Below are 12119 nucleotides of genomic sequence, written 5' to 3'. Positions count from 1 at the left end.
CTCAAGCTTATGAGACTGCAGTTATGGCAGGAAAAGGGATTTTATTTTCCTAAAAGAATGAAATGTGACCTGGAAGCAGTGAGTGCTGTGTGGTACGGGAACACGCTCGACTTCTGGAGACAGGAAGACTTTGGCTGAGTTCTGGTCTGCCATTTGTGGTCCTATGTCTTAAGGCAAAATTTTAAAACTGCCTTAGATTCTATGTTTTTATCTTAAAGCGAAAAATAACAGAACAAAAAATACCTTATCTTGCAAGGTTGTCTGGGAATGAATAGCACGTATAGAAAACTAACACACTGCAGTTAATAGGTACTAAACACACGCTGAGAAGTGTTAAGTCATTGTTGTTAAACTAGTTAATCTAGCTGAAAATGTGGCAATGCTTTGAAAAATTAGGGGCCACATCAGGACTGAACAATCTTTAAGTCACACGTTAGGAAGAAAAAATAACCATGTACATATGCCACAAAGCAGAAAGCTCCCAAAGCTATTTTAGTTTATATGAGCTACTCAAACTATTTCCTGAACCTGAGGTTTAACAGATAAATTTATACAACCCACTACCTTAGTAGCAAGTGACTGAATGCACAGTGTGAAAGTGCAAAGGAGGCATGGGACCTCACACCAGAGAGTGGAGAAGGAGATGCATTCAGAGCTTCATCCACATTCAGTAGAGCTTACACACTTGACCCCGCTCACGCAGAAGGAGGTACCTGGAGCCATGGGCAATAGGGCTTTCAGCTAGAGCAGCTGCAGGTCAGATGACCTGCCCGCCTCAGTAGAACCTCCATGCCTGGATTTGCAGGGCCAGACTTGCCTTGACAGCCCAGCAACAGCCTTACATGTCACTTGGGCAATGCACACATGACAAATGGAAAGGCAGAGGCTCAGAGAGGACAGGGGCTTGCTGAACATCAGGCCATGAGTCCAGCTGAGCATCTGAGTGGAGCTAGGCTCCCTGCCCCAAACAGGGCTCACGTCCTGATACTCAGCAACTTGAGAAGCAGAAACAAGCAGCAGTTCCTAACCCCCCACTTCTGGCCCCTCCGCCCCCACACCAGCACTGACTGAGTTTCACCTGAAAGAACTTGAATGTGGTGTAAACGTGGGGAAGTCAGAATACGTTGGGATTCTGTAGGGGCTAGGGCAGCTGTGAGCAAGTTCCTCCTTCTGTGTTTCTCCTTCTCTCTTCCTTTCTTCCTCATAACCTTTCCCTGATCCCACAGTTGACTGTTAGACAAACATTTCCAGTATTTTTGTCCTTTATTTTGAAAAACGTGTATTGGGTTCTTCATTCATTTATCTTTGCAGTAGAATAGTTAAATGACTTGAGGGTTTTTCTGAGTAGCTCTAGAAGATTGTAACAGTTCTGTGTTTCTGAAGCAGAACAGATGTAATTTGTTTGTTTCCTGCCAGTGAACTTCAGAATGGCCTTTCTCAATGCTCACTGGACCCTGAAAGACAAAAGGTCTTCAACCAGCAAGGCCACTTGAGCAGTCAGCTCCATTCATGAGATATACAAAGGCCAAGAGGGGGCCTGCAGCACAGCCCTGTTTATGCAGTCCGTGAAAGGGACCTTCCCTTGTCAGCACCGCTCTGGATCTGGACAAAGACACCCTCCATACATACATGCATGCACATGGACATATGTGTATGCTCAGATACATACACACACACACCTGTCTACATTCACACACTCCCCCCAATACATACCAAGCACATGTATAGAGCATAAGCTGACCCAACTTACAGCACAACCATGTACTTTCACACATCTTATGAGTGCCAGACAACTTATGCCAGTCACATAAGTCCAGAACTAATTTGATTTTTGTATGAGAGACAAAGAGAACGGTCCCACCTAGTAGTTCACACTCTAAGTGCCTACAATGACTGGAGCTGTACCAGGCTGAAGCTAGGAGCAGGGAGCTCAAGTGAGGTGTCCCAGGTGGCAGGTGCCTAACTACTCCAGTTACTATATACTGCCCCAAAGGGTTGCCTTAGCAGGAAGCTCAAGCCAGGAGTTGGAGGTGGGATAAGAACCAAGGAACTTTAATGTGAGACTTAGGTGTTTTTACCACTGCATGAAAACACGCACACTACCCAAAACCAGTCCTCCCCAGAGAAATCTCCTCACAGGCCCAAAGGGGGGCACCATATAATACCTACCAGGTGGCTCAAAAGTCTGTGCAGACCAGTGGCCCAACTTCAGTGTCCTATCTCTGACCTGAATCCCAGAGTCAGCGGCCAAGTCCTGATCCCTGTTGATAGCCATCTGCTAAGTGAGAAACTCCTTTGGAGGAGCAGAGCAGTGCCACACAGAGGTGGTGCCAGTGACTCTGTCAACCTTATGAGGTGTGAGAGGAATGCTCAGCTGCCAACCGGGCAAAAGTCAGAAGTAGCATATATTACATACTGACTAAAAGGACAAAGGCAAAGTGAGAGAGCTAGTGGGAAGGAGAGAGAAGGATTGATTCTCATCCCCTTTACCTACACATTTTCTGTGAGAGTACTTCAAACATACATGGAAAAGTAAAAAAATTAAAAGATAAGCTTAAAGTCTGGTGCAGTGGCTGAGTGGCTAAATACCTCGCCGTCTTCATGCTGGGATTCCAATATGGGAGCCACTTCTAATCCTGGCAGCCCTGCTTCCCATTCAGCTCCCTACTTGTGGCCTGGGAGGACATTCGAGGATGGCCCAAAGCCAGATCCAGCCGTTGTGGTCACTTGGGGAGTGAATCAGTGGACGAAGGATCTTCCTCTCTATCTCTCCTCTCTATATCTGTCTTTCCAATAAAAATAAATAAATCCTTAAAAAAAGCTTATTGTTGCATAAAACTATTTTGAAATTCATGCATAGCTTGTTTCATAACATGCACATTTCATGAACTTTTTGAATCCCTCTCCTTCTTTAGCACCTGATCCACTTGATGCCATGACAAGGGGTTCCTACATTTCCTTAAACATAGCTTGAACTGGGTCCATGCTCTCCAACAGGGTACTTGCCCCCTCCTCCCTGATGCTCCATCCACAATGTTTAGTTAGCGGACCACTGCTGGAAAGGCCACTACTGTTGGAGCTGGATAACTCGTCACATGTGACCCAAGAGCCACCTGCCTTCACTGGCATCAGTAGTGGGAAAGACAGTGGGAACAGTGTGGCCAAGCCATGCACCCACAAGCCAGCTACAGGTAAAGAGAGATCAGTGTTGCAGAAAAAAGAAAGAAAGGTTCTGGAGGAAGCAAATGGAAGCTGTATCCCATCTCTCTAGCAATTTGGTTGGGAAAAGACAGAAGCTACAAGAATGCATCCATTCCCCACCTTCTCCTGGGAGCCCTGGAGTCAGAGAGACAAAGGCATTTACTTTGAAACTCCTTCCGAAGAGGTCACAGAAGGAAGTGACAAGCCTAAGCTCACTCATCAGGCCAAGAGCCAAGACCTTTCTCACGCTCTGCTGGGGCTTTTCACTTCCATGCTCACTTACAGCCTTGGTTCCTCCTTCTAAAGCTAAAATGTTGAGTCAGGTTGAAAAGTCCCCTCTTGATGATAACTTCCACTCCATCAAAAATTCCCAGCTGAATTTTACTTCCAAAGAACTTGGGTTTTTTTTTTTATTTATGCTGTTTTTTAGTGACTTGGTTCTAACAACATTTTGGAACCCCTGTCTTCAACAGCATTTTGTTTTGTTTTATTTTGTTTCTGACCCCAGCATGATTATTTAGCTCATTTCCTAGGACTTAAGTTGACAAATAAAGACCTGCTCTTTAAGGCATCGGATCAGCAAGAGCTGGACCATGTCTTCACACATCCAGTACTGAAAGGGGACCACTCATCCTGGTCTTCCCTCAGGGGTGCAGTGACTCCTTTCAACTTTCTTTGAAGCCCTTTGATTAGATGTGCTTTGAAATTCAGAAGCATTTTATATTTTAGGAGGATACAGAGTGCATAAATCACCTACCACATACACCCATCCCCCACACCCATGAGGATCTAGAGCAGTTATCTTTCTACTGAAGCATTCATTTATCCTGAGTGGGACAAATATAAACTATAAACAGCTCATGGATGATTGGACCAGTCTTCGCTTCCAGAAGAATCATGATGAAAACTTGCTATTTTCAAAACTTTTTGGGGAGGTTTTTGGACTTAAAAGTCAGAGAATGTATATGAGTCAGAAAATACCTTACGACACCATTAAATACTTCAGAAGTATTCAAAGACCCAGATTTGAAATCTCAACACTCCAGGAAAAAAAAACAGCACATGTTTGGAAGATGAGAAAAAACTTATGGTGAAAAAAATTAACCACATGATCTGGGTAACACATGATGTTGATGGAAAAATTATTTCTGTTACAAATCAGTAACACAATGACGTTCATTTTGAGCATTAAATGAAGGCTCAAAAACCGGAAATAGAAGTCCGGGGAAGTGGACTTTTTGGGGCTTTAGCAGGGGCAGTTCAGGAATGTATCATCAGAGAAAGCAGTCTCAGGTCATTTCCCACCCAGATCCACAATTAAAGAGGAACCTAGCACACACAGCAAGACATCTTCCAACCAATTTTGTTTAAAGATCAAGCAGAATGGGAGGCTGATCTATATTTAATTCATTTATCCCTCACAAATATCTCTGAGACACAAATATTACTAAGGCACCTCGCAAATCTGGGAACTTAACAAGCAGAAAGAATCTGTCCAGGGTAAGAGCCAAGATTCCAATTCAGGTTCTGTTTGGTTTGAAACCCGTCTTCAGGAACTTTCAGGCATGCATGCCACTTCTCTGGATTCCAGAGAGTGAGAGGGACTGAATCCTGGTCCCAGCCTTGGAAAAGCCACCACTTCTGGCCTCTGTATCTCTTCTCTCCTCCTCTTCTTCTATCTCCTCCCTCCCTCCCTTCTTTCCTTCCTCCCATCCTCCCTTGCTACCATCCTTCCATCTGTCTGTCCATTCATCCATCCATCAATCCATCCATCCATCCATCCATCCGTCCAACCACACATGTATCTGAGCTCCTGCAACTTCCATGGAATAGAGGAGCTGCACAGGAAGTGTACATTCTCAATGTGAGTCTTCCACTGTTAGCTGAGTATATAATTCTGGTTAGTTCCCATGACTGCAAAGTGTCCCAAGGAAAGGGTCTGAGAATAAGTGTGCCATGGCAGGCTCCATTAAACACTGTTAGGGGCCTCCTCTGACAGCAAGTGCTGAGCAAAGCTCACCCGAAGGGCATCAATCATGTAAGGCAGGTACTAAAACACTCCTGACTTCTTGTATTCATTTTTCCAGTGTTAAGGATGGGGAGACCTCCAGTTAGCAGGAAATGATGGTCTCTTGGGGATAAGCATTTTACCCAAGACACGTGCATATTAAATCTACACTCATCATCTGTGCAGGGTTCTTTATGTTGCAGGTGGTAGAGAGAGCAAGCTTTAAAAGCACAGACATGATTGTGAACGCCAGCTACATCATCTTCTTAATAAATAACGCTCTCTAAGTTACTCAACACTTCTGGCCCTCCCCTTCCCATTAACAGAATGGTGATTTTCTGTTCAACAGAATGGAGACTTTCTGTTTCGTAAATCTTCATCTTCAGATGACTATTAAAAATAGCTATTAAGTGTTTACTATTATGCTCACTCAATGTCTGGCTTCATTTTATCAAGCGGAACACAAGAACTGGAGAGGTGGGACTATAACAGGCTAGGACTCAGAATTCCCAGGAGGAGATAACGTGGCTATATGAGCCTGAGTCTCTGTGGATGCTCTGTCCTCCCCACACTGCAGTGCAGCGCACACCATCTCTACTCCAGGTCACTGGAACGCAGCTTCCTAATAGCAAAGAAAACCCTGTATTTTAATTAATTTTAAAATCTGGAGTCACCAAACCATATGTTTTTAAAGGACATGAACTCAGAGCAGCACAGCACAGTAAACAGGGGCACCTGCGAAGTCAGTCCCTTCCAAGCTCACATCAGTGGGAGCCTGTGACAGGAGGTCATCTCGTGCCTGCAACAGGCGTTCAGCCAGTGCCTGTACTCTGCTCCATGTCGCTTTCTGCCTTGCCCTATTGCCATCAGCTCCAACTTTCTTCCATGTACCAGGATGCACAGTTAGAAAGCAGTGCCCTCATTGAGAAGAGCACAACCCTGCCCCTCTTTGATAGGATTCCAGAGAACCTACACGGCTCTGCCCATTCTTGGCTCACCACAGCCCTGCTCAGGCTGCCAGGTTTGGCTTCTTCACTAGTCACTCAGAGTAATGAGCATAAGGGTTTATGAGAGTCATCAGGCTAGAAGTGGAAAAGCCTTTCAAGTCATCAAATCCAACACGGAGACCTGCTCCCGCCCCATCTGGGCATCCGAGCAGCACAGCTGAGAGCTGGATCTGGGTGGTCAGCCTTCTAGGACATGAGCTTCTCTGCTCCACATTCCTTCCCTGTGCAATATATCGGACATGCTTCATGTGCTCGGCCAAAAACACCATGAGGAGGGAAATGTGTTATGCTGTCCTGAGAGTTGAAACTGGCATTTCCCTCTCCCCTGCCCTGGCCACACGCTCTGCACCCTGCATGATGTTGGACAAGTTCCGTGGGGCGTGTGATTCGTGCTCTGCTTCTCCTGAGGATGGAGAGTTACCTGAGGACAGGGCCAATGCCACATTGACCACTGTGTCTTCACACACTAGGATATGAGACAAGAACCCAGCTAGTGCATGATTGTTAGATGAATGGGTGATCCCATCTTTACGCTTAATCCATAATAAAACTGCAGTTTCTTTGGGGTATTCCATCTCCCCAGCTTCATTTTAAAAAGTCTAAGTATCAATGCCATACAGAATTTTTATTAGAAAGTGGAGTCATTAAATAAGCAGACACCAGTCTCAGACCTGGAGATCATGGCAAATAGAAACACATCTGTTTGTAGTGCTAGGCTACACCTGGCAAACATGTAGTTGGCAACACAGTGCTCATTGTCAATGCTTGGATTGGCTGGGGCAATGTGGTTATCAAGCCAGGGAAATTAGAGTTGTAAATTGTTTGAGAAAGGCTAAGGAGCAATTCAATAATTGCTTCTCAATATTCCCATCTTCTTAGACATGAGTGATACTGACAGATCAAACTCATCTCGTCTTTCTACTCGAAAGGCAGTCCACCCACATGTTCTGACATCATGGCTTCTCTGTCAACATGTTATGAAGCACCTGTCATGCTTTCCAATCATATATTCAGTTATAAAATCTCAGCCTGTCCAGTTTAATTCAATGGCCAACTAGCCACCCATTCTTGTGAAAGGCAATATTCCTAATACCATCAAGTTTTTTCTCTTAGATCAGACATGTCAAACTCCTGTTCTACCCAACACTTAGTAGAAATGAAACCCAAGCCAACTGCAGTGAGCCTCGCTGATGTGGTATCAAGAGCAAAACCTCAATAAAGTCTCTAAATTTTATGACAAGTCTGAGTTACAACATTGACCAGTTCAACTCCCATTAAAATCTGTTCTTATTTTCCAAACATCATGGTTTTAGGTCACTGGCATGCCAGCCAAGGCAATGACAAAACTGTGTTCTGTGGTACCAAAAGCAAGTAGAACCTGGCTTGAAATTTTGGCCCTACCATTCATTAGCTGTTGGAAACCGGGCAAATGACTTTACCATCCCAGCTCCCATAACTAGAAAATGGGGACAACATCATTCATGTTGCAGACTTGTAAGTCAAGATTTGAGGACGTACATATACATATATCTAGCAATGATGAAACAAAAAGGTCAACATGATCAGAATTTGAAGAATGAGGTGTTTATTTTGAAAAGTGTTCTCAGATTCAAACATGTTTCTGAATCTCAGAGTGTCTGTTGTAGTTTCAAATCTGGTCCCCTTTGAGAGCACAGCAATGTTGGAGAATTGTGCAATAGATGATAACTTACCTGTCTGATGAGAAATAACTCTGGGATTAATCAGCAACACTTGGAACTAGTGGAGGTGCAATCTTTCACTTCCCTAACAATAAATGGATCTCCAAAGGCAAAACGTGCCCAGACAGTCCTATACACAGTGCCAAGAAGACTGAGAGGCCTTGAAACTGAGAACCCGTTTCTAATGAATATAACTAAGTACCAACAAGTCTACCGTGAAGTGGGCACCATGCCAGACCTATATATATATGATCACGTAATTCCTAGAAAGCAATAGAATTACTGCAATTTTATAGACAAAGATTGGCAATAGCAGAATCTGAACATGCATCAGACTCCCTAACCCACCTTCTTGCCATCACCACGTGGCCTTGTCAGGTCTCTTCTGTAGCCCCAGAAGTGAACTTTCACCAAGATGGTGCATGAACCAAAGGTCACCATGATGGCAAGACAACTTCAGAGACTGCCTCCGACCCTGAGACTCTAGGGCATGATTTCTCCTACACCAAGCTCTGGAGAATGGTCCAGAGGTCTGTTTAACAGGAGGCCATCTTGCAAGTGGACAAGGACAGTAGGTTGAAAGCTGAAGAACCCATACTGTCCTTGCCCATTGCAGGCTACTCCTCTGCATCCCAAAAGAACAAGCAAATGAGAACAACATTCCAGATGCTGTCAAATTCATTTTAAAGGTTGAGAAGCTGAGGCCCATATCGGCAAGCTGACTTGCTTAGGTTCACATCTGACATTGAGGCTGCTCATTCCCTTATTTTCATGTTACTGTTATATATGTATAGGTATACGTATATGTGTGTTTTCCAGGTCATTGTTACCAAACCAAAGCATAACAATCTAAAGAGCGAGAGGGTAGAGGTGGAAGAGAAGAGTGAAATAATGGGAAAATTCATCAGGAAGACAGGGGCAGTTGACAGTAGGTGATCCCTGGCCCTGGCGAGTTCTGAACTCCTTGTCCAGGCTGGGGAGGGAGAGTACTGCTGGACTCTTGGTGTCGCTGCCAGGCCCTGGGAGTATAAGCAAACTGAATTCTTCTTGGTGTTACATAAAAACAGGAAGTCACAAGTGGCTTTGCTCTGCTTTCAGATTGGGTCCCCAACAGCTGGGGTCAAAGGTGTGCAAACGACCTGGCAGGCAACTCCCTGACAGCTCCAGCAGCATGCAAAAGGGTTGGAAGGGGCCCTTCTGCCTTGCTGAGCCTCCTGGAGGGTGAGTTTAGGGGGCTGAGCCAAGGAAAGCCCTGTGGTTTCTCTTGGAGCAGGAGCTGAGAGCCCCAGCGAAACAGCAAGCCAAGCAGGTCAGCATGTGTAGCCAGCTCCACCACTTTCCCATTTGTTGGACAAAAGCTGAGGGCTGACTATGGGTGCTACAACCAATGTGGCCTGCATGAGCCAGCTCACTTGCTCCACTGAGTTTCCTCATCTGCATTGTGGGGACAGTCCCTGCCCACAGCACCTCTGTGAAGATGGAAGGAAATCACCCCACCAAGTTCCTCTGTCAGCCACACTTGGGATCTCTGCACCAAAGAGGTGTGCTACCCACTGCTACCCACTACTTGCCCTGGCACAGGATGCTCGGTTCCCTTCTTACAGCTGTGAGCAGCCACAGGGAGTGTGGGTCGCCTGGCCCCATGGGGTGGCTACCCTACTCTCCCTTCACAGGAGCCAGGGGCCAGCAAGAGGTGAAGCCCTGCCAGCCCCCGCCTGGGCCCAGAGCCCATGTTTATGACTGTTTATTTCAGAGCAAGAAGAGAGGAGAAATTAGAGCCATAAAAGACAGGACAACAGACCAATAAAAACCAGCTCCCAGAAGAGTCAGAAGGAGGAAGGGAGGCAAAAACTGTCACCATAGCAACACAAGACAGTCAGAAACACGCAGGAAAAACAGCGCCTGCCTTGCCTCCTGCCTGCTGCAAAGCCAGCCCTCAAACCCCATTCGCAGTTCCAGGAGAGCCAGCAACCAACCACTGGCCCTGAAAACCCCCGGCCCTCAAACCCAGAGCTGGCCAGCAGCCACCCTCTTCATGCTGCCCAGCACAAGCCCCTGCCCTGGCTGCTCTCAGCCCAGATTTCTGCGCACTGGAGATTGCAAGCAGTGCGGATGGCACAGACCCCCCCCCCCCCCCCATCCAGGGGCTAGTGCTGGTAGCAGAGGGGAAAGTTTCCAGCAGGGGAAGCAGGGAGGGTCCCTGGCTGTGGGGGACACAGGGGCCCTTAACTCCTGCACCAAGACTCTATCGCTGCTGGGCTCCACTAAAGCAAGGGCATGCGAGGCAGGACCAGGCCTAGCACCCAGAAAGGTAACCCCATCAGCACCAGTCACTGTGCCCAAACATAGTTGCTAGGGTAATCTTAGGGGCACAGGCACTGGGAGGGTCGGGTGGGGGCTTGGAAGCCTTCACTGACAAAAGCTTCTGCCTCTTGTCTCTGGGGACACTGGCCAGAAAGTCGGGGCCGCCTGGAGGACTCGGGGACCAGCTGCCCCATTTAGATGGAGGTTTCCGCTCTGGGTCCTTCAATGGGCGGGCTGGACAGGTGTCCTCACAGCGTGGCTTGGAGCCGGGCTTTGGAAAAGTGAGTCAAACAAATTGTTTTCAAAGCTCAGGAAGGGGAGAGTCCCCTTTGCCAGGCTCAGGTTTGGGGTTATGGTAAGCTGAGGGGGAGGATGGCAAGGAAGCCGGGTCCTGGCACAGCATCTGGTCCGCTGGCTGAGGGCGCCCGCGGCAGGTGGCAGCCAAGAACCCAGGTGGTGCTCGCGCTGGGGAGGGGCTGTAAGGAGTGGTGGGAAGCTGGGCCGCTAGCAGAGGCAATAGGAGAGCAGCTACCTGGGCTAGAGGGGCGGGAGGAAGGCAGAGTTTGAGGGGCGACGGGGCGATATGGAAAGGAAGGCAGTCTCCGATAAGAGGAACGGTGGGGCGCCGATCAGACCTCCTCGGGCAGCCGACCTCGGGAGAAGGGCTGGGCACCGGTGCCGCGCACTCCCTCCCTCCCCGCAGGCTGCAAGGGCGGCGGAGCCAGGGTGGATCGGTCAAGATTGGTCACGGCCCGCCCCGCTCTGCTACGGCCCCGCGCCTCGGAGACCCTCCGTCCGCAGACCCCCTCCACCCCACCGGGCACCGCGCCGGACTCACCGCGAGTCGCCGCCGCCCTGCTCGGCCGCCCGTTCCGCCGCCGCCTTGGAAGCCTCTCCGGCGGCCGCCGCAGCCTGCGAGAAGGCGCTGGAGCCGAGCCCCGCCCCGGCCCGCCCCTGGCCCGCCCCACCGAGGCAGGCCCGCCCCTGCCCCCGCCCCCGGGACCCCACCTCCGCTGTCACCCGCCGCTGCCAGCAGCTGCCCCTGCTCCCCGAGCTGGCAGTGACCATCCCAGTGCACGGCCCCCCTGCCCTGGCGCTCAGTCTGGACCAGCCCCTCTGCTTATCCACACTGAATTCTGCAATACCCACTACGCTCCTCCAAAAGGGGTGGGGGCACAATCGCCTAGATGCCCTTGCTCCCTCAGCTTGGTGCCCCTGTCCTGCCAGATCGCCACTGCCCCAAAGAGACTGCCAGACTTGCTCCCAGCCTCTCCCAGCTCAGTCCTAGCAACAGACTCCCAGGCTAGGGAGGTCGCGCACATCTGATGGGACCACCAAAACAGCCTTCCTTCAAATTTCCCTACAAAGTAAGTCTGCAAAAACGCTTAAAAAAATCTATGGTGCAAGCAGAGGATGGCGAATTACAGGGTCGTGGTCACGAGTATTGTTTGAAAACATCTGCCATGGAGGCATTTTATATTAGAGAGAGGGAGATTCCGGAAGCCAGAGACCAAGCAATGCCAAACAGGCTGTGAGTCAGAGCTGGGGAGCTGGGGGTGGGGCAGGGGGAGGGCTCTAGCAGACCCTGGCTCTAGCAGCTTCCTTTCCCAACCCACTAGCCAGAGTATCCTGAAAGAGTTAGCAAACCCCTAGCATGTGCCAAGCAGTGTGCCCATGCCATGTCAATGGAGCAGGTGTGTGGGGTGGGAACACACGGAAGCCAGTAAAGCGCTCAGTGTGCGAGAAATCAGGAAGAAAAAGCTGGTCTAGGCCCCTCTCCTTTCTGAAATCCAGGTTCCGGTCCTGGGCTCAAGCTGAGCTCTGACGATGTTGGGGTGCTAGAGGGCTGCTCAAACTCTGCAGCTGGGCTTGGCAGGCGTTCACAGTCAGGGCAGAAGG

General features: G+C 48.7%; 1 protein-coding gene across 1 annotated transcript in view; it reads right to left on the bottom strand.

Annotated features, from left to right (window-relative positions):
* The window catches only part of CYRIA (CYFIP related Rac1 interactor A), a 97987-nt gene extending 86829 nt beyond the window's left edge, over window positions 1-11158 (bottom strand). The window contains exon 1 of the mRNA XM_058668253.1: window positions 11059-11158. The gene's annotated coding sequence lies outside the window, so the exon portion shown is untranslated. The remainder of the gene's footprint in view (window positions 1-11058) is intronic.
* Between the last annotated feature and the right edge of the window lie 961 nt (window positions 11159-12119).

This window comes from Ochotona princeps, chromosome 8, assembly GCF_030435755.1.
Source record: "Ochotona princeps isolate mOchPri1 chromosome 8, mOchPri1.hap1, whole genome shotgun sequence".
NCBI lineage: Eukaryota > Metazoa > Chordata > Mammalia > Lagomorpha > Ochotonidae > Ochotona > Ochotona princeps.
Note: the sequence above shows the minus strand (reverse complement) of the source record. Positions and strands in the feature narration are given on the sequence as shown.